General features: G+C 39.5%; 1 long non-coding RNA gene across 3 annotated transcripts in view; it reads right to left on the bottom strand.

Moving 5' to 3' along the window:
* Positions 1-310: 310 nt before the first annotated feature.
* The window catches only part of LOC119805104, a 48941-nt gene continuing 34944 nt past the window's right edge, over positions 311-14307 (bottom strand). For 2 of the 3 annotated variants that reach the window (XR_005283869.1, XR_005283868.1), the window contains exons 4-7: positions 3580-3665; positions 2033-2239; positions 911-958; positions 311-581 (exon numbers count right to left, since the gene is read on the bottom strand). This is a non-coding gene — a long non-coding RNA (uncharacterized LOC119805104). The remainder of the gene's footprint in view (positions 582-910; positions 959-2032; positions 2240-3579; positions 3666-14307) is intronic. The other variant, XR_005283870.1, reaches the window with a different exon arrangement.

A 14307-nucleotide genomic window follows, 5' to 3' on the forward strand; every position in this document is an offset into this window, starting at 1 on the left:
CTGTGGCCACTAATCTGGAGGCATCTTGTCCATTTCAGAGATTTCTGTGGGAAGCTGAACTTAAAGTTGACAGACTAGTTTATCTGCTAGAGGAAACTGCAAAAATATATTGCAGCATGTGGGTTTTACTGTCTGCTTCTAGCAGGACTGACAGAGTCAGGGCAAAGATAATTCAGGGAGGAATGGTATTAAGACTTGTGGTTTATCGAGAAAATAAGCACAAATAAAGTATCAGTCTAAGAGGATCTCTTAGTTCCTTTTCTTGTGGCTCTGATAAAACACCCTGACAAAAGCAACTTCTGGGAGAAAGCATTTATTTTGGCAAACAGTGTGAAGGGACAGTCTCCTGTGGCAGGAATGCGGGTGGCAGGAACTTGTCTACACGTTACATCTGCAGTCAGGAAGCAGATTGCGATGAGCTTGGGTGTGCAGCTGCCTCTTTCCTTCTTGAGCGGTTCAGGACACAAGGTCAGGGAATGGCACCATCACGATGAGGCTGGTTCTTCTCACCTCGGTTAACTTAACCACAGTACTCCCTCCCAGGCCTGCCCAGAGGCTTGTCTCTTAGTTGGTTCCAGATACTGTCAAATTGATAATCAATACTAACATCATAGATGGTACAGTTGTAATCATTAGTGCCATTAAAAGTTAAAAGTAAAAATAAATCAGCTTGGAAATTTAGAATACAGATTTCTGTACATTTAAATAACAGGTCACATGTTAGGAAAAATCATTTGAGGAAACACAAATTAGATTCTGTGAGACACAGTTTGAGGTTAGTTCTTCATAATAACAGAAAGCAAGTGTTTTGCAATCACAATAGGAAATATTCCTCGACAGTGTCTCAGGAATTAGTAGGTATAAAAGGTACAAATTTAATTTTTTTAAAAAAGAAATTATTTAAAATTACCTGGGGTGGAACTTTTTAGCTCACAAGATTGTCTTCTTCCTGGTTTTTCTTTGGTAAAAAAATAACATAATTTGAAAACTGACTGTTGTTGAAGCATGCTTATTTGTCTGCATAACAATAAAATAGCTTTTATCCTGTAAAAAGTTGATACACTTATACAATGTATATTGGTCCTATCATCTCAGAAATGATGGTTCTAAGAGTGTGAAAAACTGGCGTGAAGGTTCAGCTGAAGCAGCAAAACTTGTGTTTGTAAATGTACCATGCCAAAACTGTGTGAGTCTGTCCGGGGATTGGAGCAAAGCATTGTCAGAAATGCAAGGACACAGAGTGGTTGGTAATCTTTCATAAAAAGCTATTTCCATAGCCTTAGATATTGATGAATGATTAAGTAATAAGACAAGTAACCTAGGATCAATTAATTGTCTGTTTTAAGGGGGATGGCCTCAAAGAAAATTAGGTAAGAATGAACTAAAAACCATTTTCTGTAATGCATAACTTCTGTATGAATTTATCCATAATTTACTCGATTGGGGAGGACACAGCAGGGAAAGTAGACAACATATTCACAATAAACAAGATGTGAAAACAATGTAAATATCTGGTGGATGAATGGATAAAGAAAATAAGGCAGGCACAGAAAGATAAATGTCACATAATATCACACATATGTAGACCCTAAAATAGTTGATCATATAGAAGGTGGTTATGAAGAGGTTACTTACGGTGGTGAATGGTTGTGAGGTTGGTCAAGGGATACAAAATTTCAGTATTAAAATAGGGTGAGTAAGTTCATGAGGTCAACTGTGCTATACAGTGTCTATAATTAACAATACATTATGTTCTTGAAAACACTAAGACAGTAAATGTTAGGTGTTCCTACTACAGAAGGGCTAAATATAGGAGGTAATAAATACTAATTACTTAGAGTTAGTCATTTTATTATATATGTGTGAAATATAATGCATGTTTCAAAACATGCTGTACACATAAATGTAAAAATTTTAATTGTGGATTTGAAAAAATAAATGTGATTAAAGTAGCATGAGAATACCTAATTCCTGTGAAGGAGTATATCCTTATACTAAATATTAGCAGCTTAAAGCAATGTATATTTATTACCTCACTTAATTTGAATCAGGCGTCCAGGTAAGCCTTAATGGGTTCCTCTTCATCGAAGCTTTATCAGATACTAGTAAATTCATGACCAGATAATAAAGCGTGATGTTTTTAGAAAGATTCAATTCATTGCAACCTGCTGGAGCCTCAGTTAGTTGTTGATTTTTGTCTAGACGATACCTGCATTTCCTTCTGAAGATGTGGGCCTCTCTATAGGACACAACATGGCAAAGTTCTTCATCGGAATGAGCAAATGCGGGATAAGAAGTCTGATCGTGGCAGAAGGCACAGTCATATGCTAATCTTGGAATTGGCATTTCATTATTTTTGACATTAGAAGCAAGTCACTAGGTCAAGCACGTATTGAAAAGGAGAAAAATTTATAGAACATCACTAACATGAGCTGCAGGTAATTAAATGTAAAACAAACATAAATCAAAAAGGAATAAATGGGTAAATTAACTAGAGGCTGGAATAGCCTTTTGGGAACTTTGAAAACCATATATTAATTGTACAAAGCAACAAGCTTCACTCTGACATTGTCATCTACAAAAGTATATAGAATCTTAGAAAGCCAAAAACTCTAAAGTAAATTAGTCGATAATCGCGATTCATGTATTTTGCGGTAAATTTGAAAACATTTACACTGATGACATTTTAAAATAAAATTCCATTCTTTGTTAAGGTAAAATTATGTCATTTGCAGGGAAGTGGATGCAAGCGAAGTTATCATATGACACGAGTTTACTGAGACGCAGAAGGACAACTGTCACATTTTAAAAGTGTTTCTGTATCGAGATTTTATCTAGAAACATGAAATAATGTATGTGTATGTGATATTAAATTAGAAAGGAAACTGATAATGAATGAGAAGGACTGATGGGAATAGGAAGGGCCAGAAAGGGGAATGGCATTGGATCAGGGAGAACATGGTTGAAGTCCATTTTATTGATTGGTTCGTCTATGAAGCACTTGCTTTGCAAACATAGGGACCTGAGTTTGAGCCCCCAAATTCACCATTAAAAAAAGTATGGAAGCATGTGCTTGTAATCCTAGTGCTGGAGAGGCAGAGGCAGGAGGATTCTGGGCCTCTCCAGCCAGCCATTCTAGCTAATTTGTGAGCTTCAGACCAATGAGAGAGTCTGTTACAAATGTGGTGGGCAGCATTCTTGAGAATGACACCTGAGACTGTACTATGGTCTTCACAAGTACATGGACATACAGAATCACACACGTGTGCAAAAGTATACACACACATATACATAAAAACACACATGTACACAAAATGCACACAAGCATAGAAAGTACATTATCAAATAAACCAATGACAACATATCCTGGTGTGGGTGTGGAAAAAAGAAAACAACTTATACACTGCTTGTGGGAGTGCAAGCTGGCATGACCACTATGGAAATCAGTGTAGAGGTTCTCTAAAAATTGAAAATAGATCTACTACGTGATCCAGTTATACCACTCCTGGATTACCCAAAGGACTCTATATCCTATTACAGAGATACGCATTCATCTATATTCACTGCTGCTTTACTCACAATAGCCAGGAAATGGAAACAGCCACGACATCCATCAATTGATGATTTGATAATGAAAATGTGGTACACAATGGAATATTATTCAGCTGTTAAAAGAATGAAATTAACAAGTAAATGGATGGAGCTGAAAATAATCATTCTGAATGAGGCAACCCAGACACAGAAAGATAAATATGGCATGTTTCTTATCATTTCTAGATATTAGTTTTGAAGGTTTAGATAGTGGTAGTTCATTTGGAATATCCACAGAGGTCAGGAATTTAGTAAGGAGCCATTAGGAGGAGGGTATTTCAAGAGATGGAGTTAGAACACAGTGCTATAAAAAGTTAAAGGTGTATAATGGAACAAGAAGCATTACATTGCAATGGAACATGGGAGGGGAGGGCAGATGATAGAATATGAGGAGGGATAACTAACATTAAATGCCTTGTGAAAAAGCCATAAGGAAATCTATCATGATAGAAGTATCATAAGATATAGCCATTCAGATATATAAAGTCTTATTAGAATTTTCCTACAATGGAGGTACAAAACCCCAAAGAGACATCTCATGTTAGCAAACAAACCCCCAACACCAGGAATAGGTTACCTCTTTTTGAGTTGTTGGCCAATGGGGGGTCACATGGTCCACCCCCCCCAGAATAATAGACAATTCCAGTACTCTTGACTACCCTCCAGAACTTGCTGATTACAACCTGACTGTTACAGATACTGCACATTTGAGTCCCCGAACATGGAGAAATCACGGTGGTACTCACCTGGAACCTTCATCCCTATTGGCTGACTTTGATGGCACTGGAAGGTGCTATGCCTACTGCTAGAAGAGAAAAGTAACCCACAGTACCAGCCATCTGTGAATATCGCAAGCTACAAGGACTGGTCTAACCAGATATGACCTCTGGTGTGATGGTGGCGCAAATGTTACCAGAGTAACTAACCACTTTCTGATCGATCTAAGTCCTGTTCCATGAAATGTTATCCATACCTGTCACCATTAAAGGGGCCAAAATCCTGAGTTAGATAGGTCATAGGGGAGAACCCCATACTATTATTCTGCTAAATGGGAAAAAAAGGGTTGTTTTTTTTTTTTTTTTTTTTTTTTGCTATTCCCATAGAGCAGAGCTTCTCTCAGCCCTCATCAGGGAAGCTTCTCCTCACAGTAGACGGCAGTTAACACACAGACTCCCAGCTAGCCAATGTGCAGAGAATAAGAGACTGTGTGGTGCTAAGCACTAAAGGGGCTTACATATCACACACACACACACACACACACACATACACACACACACACATACACACACACACACACACACGGCCAAGGCTCAGGGATCTTTGTGGAAGCAGTGGAAGGAATCGCCACAGGTGGTCGATAACATCAAGGAAACTGTTTTCCAGATACAACAGAGCAGTTGTACATATAGATTCACAGCAACTGTGACCGACCGACTGCACAAGCTCCAGCCAAACATAATCCTAGGACAAAGATGGGAAGGTGGGAACAAAATCCCACCAGTACCTGAGGAGAGAGTAGGTTCTTTTAAATGAAGCAAGGTTGACCACACTCTGGAGACTAGCTAGGCTGCACAGACTGACCTCGATGGAGAAAGATGAAGAAGAAAGAGAAGGAGGGAGAGGAGAACACTACTCAAAATTGAGTGGGAAGGGATGGGATAGTGAAGAGTGGTTATGGGAGGAGTTGGGGGAGGGTTAGGGTGAAATACAAAGTACATTGTACAAAATTTTCAAATAATTAATGAAACTATTGTTTAAACAAGTACATTATATATTTGCATACAAATGTCCTTTTGGAGCTGAGTGGATGTGGAGTGTGTAAGAATACTCTCTCTGGAAGCATGAGTCCCCGAGTTCTAATATCACACAAATCCAGGCATGGCCCTCACACCTGGAGCAATAGCATTGAGGAGAAGAAACAGGTGGGTCCCAGGAGCTTGCTAGCTAGCCAACTTAGATGAAACTGCATGTTGCTGGTTCAGTGAGAGACCCTGTCTTAAAAAATAAGGATGATCTAAAGGTCTTCCTCTGGCTTCCCCTCATACATTCACGGGCATTTGTTCCTACCCTCATGTGGATGCACCGCACAAATGCACCCAGTCTCACTCTCTCTCTCTCTCTCTCTCTCTCTCTCTCTCTCTCTCTCTCTCTCTCTCTCTCTCTGTCTCTCTCTCTGTCTCTCTCTCTGTCTCTGTCTGTCTGTCTCTCTCTCTCTCTCTCACACACACACACACACACACACACTCACACACACACAAAGACTTCATGAAACTCTATGCTGTGTACAATGAATATACATCAATAAAACATTAAATCTACTAAATATTAAAATTGAGCCTGGGGACATAGCTAAGTTGTAGAGTACTTAACCTAACATGCATGAAGCTCTGAGTTTGATCCCCAGCAACACAATGCACAATAAAAAAATGACAACAATACCCCCCAATGGCTGTGGTAGTCCTGCCTGTAATGCCATCACTAGGAGTAGAGGCAGGAGGATCAGAAGTTCAAGGTAATTAAAATTAAATTAAAATTAAAATATAATTAAAATATAATTACATCACTTCCCCCTTCCCTTTCCTCCCTTTAACTTTTCTATGTCCCCTCCTTCTAGTCTCTTCCATGTCCTCTCCTCACTCCCTCTCAAATGGATTGACTCTTTTTCTTTGAGTATTATTGTTACATATATATATATATATATATACACACACATATACATAAATATATAAATATACTTTGCTGGCTAAAAACCGCCATAAAATGTTAGAAAACCTACAAAAATACATATTAAATACATTTTCTGAAATCTCTTACTTTGCACTTGTGTGCTATTGCTCTTTGTTTCATAAAAATTGCATAATATCAAATATCAATAACTTTTAGTTATTGATAATTGAGATATACAAATAATGAAAATTCATATTTGAGTACATGCTATAAATTAGGGACTACAATAAATTCTTTTCAATCAATTTCTATTTTTTTAAAGATTTATTTATTTATTATGTATACAATAGTCTGCCTGCATGTATCCCTGCAGACAGAAGTTGGCACCAGATCTTATTACCGGTGGCTGTGAGCCACATATGGTTGCTGGAAATTGAACTCAGGACCTCTGGAAGAGCAGTCAATTCTCTTAACCACTGAACCATCTCTCCAGCCCCCTCAATTTCTATTTTTAAAAATACAAAAATATAGCTCATGCATAATTAGTTTCAGAATCAGCTAGTAATATGACAGCCAAATATAGGTAAAAGGCCTGTATATCTACCCAGTCGCAAGTAAACATGAACATAGAAAGTTGCATACAAAATGTGGAATAATATTTTTGAGTAATTGAATAATCTATGATATATACGGAGAACATTCAACTTAACGTCATTTTTATTACTTTACATTCTTTTCGTTTTGTTCCTTCTTCTCTCATACAACCCATCTTGACCTCCTCTCCATCTACCGCTCCCGGTTGCTCACACCACTCCACTCGCCCAGAGTCACTGCTCCTCTGTTTCTCTTAGAAAAGACCAGTTTTATTTTTTTTATAAATTAGTATACTTTGCTTAATTTTTGTTTTGTTTTGCTTTGTTTTTGTTTTTCAAGACCGGGTTTCTCTGTGTAGCCCTGGCGGTTCTGGATCTCACTCTGTATAGCTGGCCTCCAACTCAGAGATCCATTTGCCTCTGTCTCCAGATGTGCTGGAATTAAAGTCACACAGCACCAAGGCTTGACACTTTTCCTTAACTTTTTTGGGGGACAGGCTTTCTCTGTAGCTTTGGAGTCTGTCCTGGAACTAGCTCTTGTAGATCAGGCTGGCCTCGAACTCACAGAGATCTGCCTGCCTCTGCCTTCTGAGTGCTGAGATTAAAGGAGTGTACCACCACCACCCAACTTTCTTAACTTTTAAGTTATAAACTTGGTACTGGTATTATTTGGAATTCTTTTCTTTTTTTTCTTTTGGTGGGGGAGGGGGGAGTATTGAGACAGGGTTTCTCTGTGTAGCTTTGGAGCCTGTCCTGAAACTCACTCTGTAGAGCTGGTTGGCTTTGAACTCCCAGAGTTCAAAGTTTGAACTCCTCTGCCTCCCGAGTGCTGGGGTTAAAGGTGTGAGCCACCACCGCTTGACTGGAATTTTTATACACATGTTATTATACTTTGTGTTCTTTTTTAAAAAAGATTTATTTATTTATTATGTATACAGTGCTCCTCTGCATATATGTCTGCAGGCCAAAGGGCATCAGATCTCATTCCAGATGGTTGTGAGCTACCATGTGGTTGCTGGGAATTGAACTCAAGATCTCTGGAAGAACAGCCAGTGCTCTTAACCACTGAGGCGTCCTTCCAGGCCCTGTATTTTGCTCTTGTTCACTGTTTCCTTACTGTCCTCTCCCATTCCTCTCATTCTCCATGGTTAGTGGTCATTTTCTTTCCCCAAGTAGTCCCTTCTCCTTTCATGGCATATGCATTTCATTTCCCTTAGCCTTTTAGGGTCCATTTTTACCTCCATGCCCCCATGCACAATTTGCAATCTTGGTGGTGTAATATGAGATAAATATGCAGTGTATGACTTTTTGAGGCTGGCATATTTCATTCAATATGATTTCTAATTTTTCCCTTATTCTTGAAAATGCCAGGATTTATTTAATTTTTCCTTATAGATGAAACATTTTCTAGAGGTGCATATACTACATTTTCTTTAACCACAGAACAGTGGATAGACACCTAGGATAATTGGCGTTCTTAGCTATTGTAAATAGAGTTTCAAAAAATAGATGTGAAAATATCTTTGGATATATGCCCAGGAGTAGTGTAGCAGGGTAATATGATAGTTCTATTTCCAGATTTCTAAAAAATACTTTTTATTTTATGTGTATGAGTGTTTTGCCTGCAAATATATCAGAGCCCAGAAGAGGAGATCAGATCTCCCAGAACTGGAGTTACAGACAGTTGTGAGCTGCCATGTGGGTGCTTGGGATTGAATCCTGGTCCTCTGGAGGAGAAACCAGTGATTGGTGATTGCTCTTAACTGGTGAGCCATCTCTCCAGCCTCTAATTTCTAGCTATTGAAAAACCCTTTCCACTTGCACTGGCATTGAGTATGGCTTCTTCTTTTTTCCACACCCACACTAGAATTTATTGTTTTTTGTTTTCTTGAGACCTTCTGACTGGGATGAAATGAAGTCCCAAAGCAGTTCTAATTGGCTAAATTTTTTCGACTGATACTTTTTTAATTTCTAAAATTAAAATATATTTACATAATTTCCCCTTCCCTTTCTACCCATGACACCTCAGCAATACAGATGCCTAACCAAGACCTGAACAAGGACAATACCAGTAGATATATATACTGAAGTGTAAGGGGGAAATGTCATAGGCTTCCACCCATAGACAAAGAGCTACAAACAGCCAATGGCTGCTGAGAGAGGGAGAATTAGTCTTCCCTAGGGATGAGCCCCTTAAGTAGTCATCCCTGAAATAATATACGTTGAGAACTTTAAATTATTAATTATGGATGCTGAATAACACTGTTTAGGCAGTTCTATCTCCAACACAAAAGAATGTACCTCCAAGTTCTATTTAACTGTGTTTCATGTGTAATTAATGAAGAATCTCAGCACATAAAAATACACATAATACATTAATTATAACATTCGACTTAAACTATACCCTGCTTTTAAATAGGGAATTCTAATTGGCTAACTTTTAAAAACCTTTTCAAATACTTTTTGCTATTTTACTTCTTTTGAGAACTGTCAATTCAGTTCATTGATCCATTCAACAGTTGATAATTTGATTGTGTGTGTGTGTGTGTGTGTGTGTGTATGTGTTTAATTCTCTAGTTTCTAAAAATGTTCTATGTACTAAGCCCCTACCAGGGGTATTTGGATTGTAATTCTAGCTATTAATCCCATATCTGATATATTTCCCCCTAATGTCTTTCATGGCAAGTTAGTTATGGATATATAGGAAAGCTACTGATAAGCATGTTTTGGTTTTGTATAGTGCTAATTTGCTGAAAGTGATTGTCTGGTCCAAGTTTTGTGACTGAGTCTTTAGGGTCTTTTAAGTACAGGATCATATCTTTGGATATGCATAGTTTGACATCTCCATTTCCTATTTCTGTATCTTTTATTTCTTTTCTTAATATTTTTTGTTGTAGCTAAACCATCATGACCATATTCAATACAGTAAAGAGAGTGGGCACCCTCGGCTCATTCCTGCCTTTAGAGGAAATACTTTCAGTTTCTCCCTATTTAGCACAGTATTTGCTATAAGTTTGTCATAGACAGTCTTTATTATGTTGAGATGTGTTTCTTCTATTTCATGTCTCTTGAAGGCTTTTATTATAGAACAATGCTGAACTTTGTCAGTCTTGGTCTATTGACATGATCATGTAATTTCTCTCCTTAAGTCCATTTATGTACCGTGTTAAATTTATTGTTTGCATACATTGAGCCTACCATACAGCTCCGCGATGAAACCAACTTGGTCATGGTTATCCTACCATAACCACGTTAATGAAGTCATGAATTCAATTTGCTAGGAATTTATTGAGAATTTTGATCCTTATGTTCACTGCTATTTGGAATTGGTATATAGCTTTCATTTTCTTCTCTTTCTCTGGTTTTGAATGCAGAGTAATACTGACTTTACAGAGTGCGTTTTGTGTGTGCCTTCTGCTTCTACTTTGTGAAGCAGTCTGAGGAATGTTGGTAATTAACTCCCTAAAGGTTTGAAAAAAGTGGTACTTGCGCTGGCCTCAGGCTTTTTTTTTTTCCTTAAGAAAACATTTAGTACCACTTCATTATCACAGTATCTTGTTTCATTTTCTATTGCTGTGATGAAACACCCATCAGAAACAACTTGGGGAGGAGGACAGAGTTATTCCATCTTACAGCTCGTAGTCCATCATGAAGGGAAGTGGAAGCAGGAACTCAAGGCAGGAGCCTGGAGCTAGGAACTGAGCGGAAGCCACAGAGGAACACTGCTAACTGGCTGTCTCTCCATGGTTTGCTCAGCCTGCTTTCTTCTACAACCTAGGAGCACCTCCCCAGGGGTGGTACTGCCCATAATGGTCTGGGTTCTCCCACATCAAGGACTAATTAAGAAAATGCACCAGGGGCTGTTAAAAATAAAGAAACAAACAAAACAAATGGAGAAATACATGGGTAAAGTAGGAAGAAAAAAAGCTAACAAATGTATTGAACAAACTTCTTTCACAAACCTCAAAACTTGTCTACTGTTAATTATATGACCAATGGAGGAGAGTCAGTTGAATGTGTGAGCTTTGCTATGGATTATGCTGCAGTTGAGCCTGTGATGTATACATTACAGCTATCCTCATCTCATATAGTTTCCCTTCTTTACATACCAGAAGTCAGTGCTGCCCATCCTTAGCTCTACAGTGTGTGGGCTAGGCAGGCTCTCTGACCCTCTCAAAGCTTCCTAGATCATGTCTTCTCGTGTGGCTAATGTTCTGTCTGGGGCATTGTCTCCTAAGTGTGTTGGAAATGTGAAAAGCAACCACAACAACTGAGATGCTATTTTCTTATGGGCCGAGGAGCTGGCTTCATAATTCAATATCTCCTAAGTACAAATACCCCGTTGCGGCATATCCTCAGAGTTGTCAGGCTCTGTATCAGTGAAGAGTAGACAGATGGCTCAAGAAGATGATGCACTTGCTGACCTCAGACTCAGGGCTACAAAATGGTCACTGTGTTTTTTCAGTTTATGAGATCTGCTCCAGGCCCCTGGGGGCAAGGCTACATACTTCACTGCTTAAGCTGAGCCACCTGCACTTTTGCATGGTAATGTTGGGCCCACTGTCCCCCACTTCCCACAGCTACCACTCAGGGCTATGTCATGCCCTGGGGTTCACTGACTTGTGGTTGTTCCCTGTTCTCAGTACTGACCCCCCCGACTGGGACGGGGAGCTCATTCTTAAATGATGGATTCTTTCTCAAGGTGGTATCTCAGCACTGTCATATAGACTGGCAAAATGAGATCTCTATTCTTTGCTAACTCATCTGCTGGAGGAAACACTGTGTCACCAAACTCTCAACATAACGTGAGGCTCCTGAGCTCTGTGGACTTGCTTCAAGCATAGTCCTGCCAATGGATTTGCACCAGGCTCACCTGCTTGCCTTTCAGAGCATCTGTTTCCTTTCTCCCATTTGGTGAGTAGCCCAGCTGGACCTGCATTCTGTTTGCCTTGCTGGGTTGCCCACCCTTTTCTCTGCATTCTTCGGATACCCTAATATTACCTCTGTGGGTTTCTGAAGCTCACCCATTTTGTGGAATAAAGTCCTTTCTTATGCAGACTTGTCCTTAGCCAGGCCATGCAGAACTAGGTTTGGCCCTCCTTATTACTCCAAAGTCTAATGGAATTGTAATTGTATATGAAAAGTAAAAGAGTTAAATGCTACATCATGTGAACATTTCTATTTGAAATCATTTATGGTGTGTTTGAGGAGTGATTTACATTGCTTTCAATGGCAAAGGTTTTGAGAAATAGTGAGATCGGTCAAGTTATAAGCCTGTAGAAATTAGATATACAGATAACAAGAAAACACTATTCCTCTGCTAAAATACACACATACACAATCAAGAGAGACAGACACACACACACACACACACACACACGGGGGGGGGGGGGAGAGTGAGGGCGGGCGGGCGAGGGAGGGGGGGCGGGCGAGGGGGGGGGAGGGAAGGAGGGCGGTGGAAAAGCAATCTCATTTGGTTAAGTAGATCCAAGAATTTGGAATGAGAAATGGCAGTTTGAGGAAGTGATAAAAGAAAATGAGAAATTAAAAAATGGCCTGATATTGTGGTTAAGACCAAAATTTCTGAATATATGCCTCACCCTTGTTAGTCTCTGAATGAATAAATGTCTCTGGCTTACAAGAATATCTTAAAAAGGCTAAAGAAACCAGGCATGCTGGTGCATGCCTTTGGGAGACAGAGGCAGGTGGATCTCTGTGAGTTGGAGGCTAGCCTGGTCTACAGAGTGGGTTTTAGGACAGACAGCCAAGGATTCACAGAGAAACCCTGTCTCAAAAAGTGAAAAAAAACCTAAAGAAAGTCACCTTTACCATTCTCCTGAGGTCATTACTTAGGGACATGTGATATCTCAAGTTCATTTGGACAAAAAGGCAATGAATTCTGGGATGCCCATCAGTTGGAGGCAAGTTCTATAGCTGTCCTTCAGTTTCTTGTCCTCACCATGCATCTGGTATGGGGATTCCTGAGTGCCAGGACCAGTGTCTTTCTGTGAACAGTGTTAGGTTTAACTACTTCACTGTTAGGTTTAACTATTAACTAAACATATTAAGTTTACTACTTTTCTCCAGGAAGCTGTGAATTTGTGACATAAATCACCAAAGAGCTATTGTCACTAGAACAAGTAAAGATTCCTGTGCTCCTCTGCCTTGCCTGTTTCACATAGCCAGCCTCTAGGGAGAAATGGCCTGTTGTTGCCATCCTGAAGATTTAGGAGCCTCAACACTCAGGCCTCAGCTCAGTGCAGAGAACTATGGATCCTAGAGGTACTGCCTATATCCCTTTTCTTTCTCATTTCTCTCCTCATTTTCGCTTCTGTGTGTATGAGTGTGTGTGTGTGTGTGTGTGTGTGTGTGTGTGTGTAAGGTGGGACATGATCTCATTCTGTAGTCATGGCTGCCATGGAACTTACTATGCAAACCAGAGTAATCTTGAAGTCAGAGAGAGCCTCCTCTCTTCTGGGTTAAACGTGTGTGACACTGTTAACATCATGCCCTATATTTCATATTGTCAAAGCAGTGTAATTCATGGCCTAGCCATAGATGAATGAGACATGTTAAAATAGAATAACCAAATCAATGATGTGCACACAACCTAGCATGAACTAAATTTTTATATTGAGATCCCCCAAGGTGTTTTGATTAGACTCAGTCAGCAGGCAGATTAGTTCTGAACATGGAAGGAATAATGGCATGTAAGAATTATAAAATCTAAAATGGTCTCACTTCATCCTGCCCAAAACAGCAGCATTTGGTAGGAGACAGAGTGGTAGACTATACTAATAACCCTGGGATTGTCCCTGTGGTAAGATATGTAGTACCTATGTTATGAAGGTGCTTGTAAATTTATATTTGTCATGAGTTAAGAATTTGGGTTCAATTAGGACATTAAAGGGCTTTTTCAGTTGCCTATTTGGATTTTGATTTTCATGGTTGTTGTGTGTTTATTTTAGGAGAAAGTCTTGCTATGTAGCCCAGGCTGGCCTCAAACTGGAAATATTCCTGCCCCAGCCTTTTGAACACTGCAATCACACCATTGAGCCTGGCTCACTTATAATTTCAATTTGCCTTGAAAGGGCTGCTACTATTTCAATGACTTAAGACTGCTTGCTTCATTGGTTCAAATGGCTTTGCAACAGAGCTGTTACAGAGTGCAGCCAGATACACTTCCATTTGGAGAGCAAGTTTTATGAGAAGGTCTGCAACTTGAACGGAACTCCTGACAAGACTCTTGTAAAACAAACTCAAGCCCTAGTTACATCTGAAAGGTGGATTACAGAAAGCAGAATAAGGATATGAGCAACTATCCTAACAGGAGCCCAGTTTCCTTTGATCCTTTTTAGAAAGGATTAGTGAAAGAGGGGATGGATCTTACACTGCTGCTAGGTCGCACTTGAAGCTTGGCCATTGGAGTCCTTGGTTTCTCCTGACAATGTGGGGT

The sequence above is a fragment of the Arvicola amphibius genome, chromosome X, assembly GCF_903992535.2.
Source record: "Arvicola amphibius chromosome X, mArvAmp1.2, whole genome shotgun sequence".
NCBI classification, from domain to species: domain Eukaryota; kingdom Metazoa; phylum Chordata; class Mammalia; order Rodentia; family Cricetidae; genus Arvicola; species Arvicola amphibius.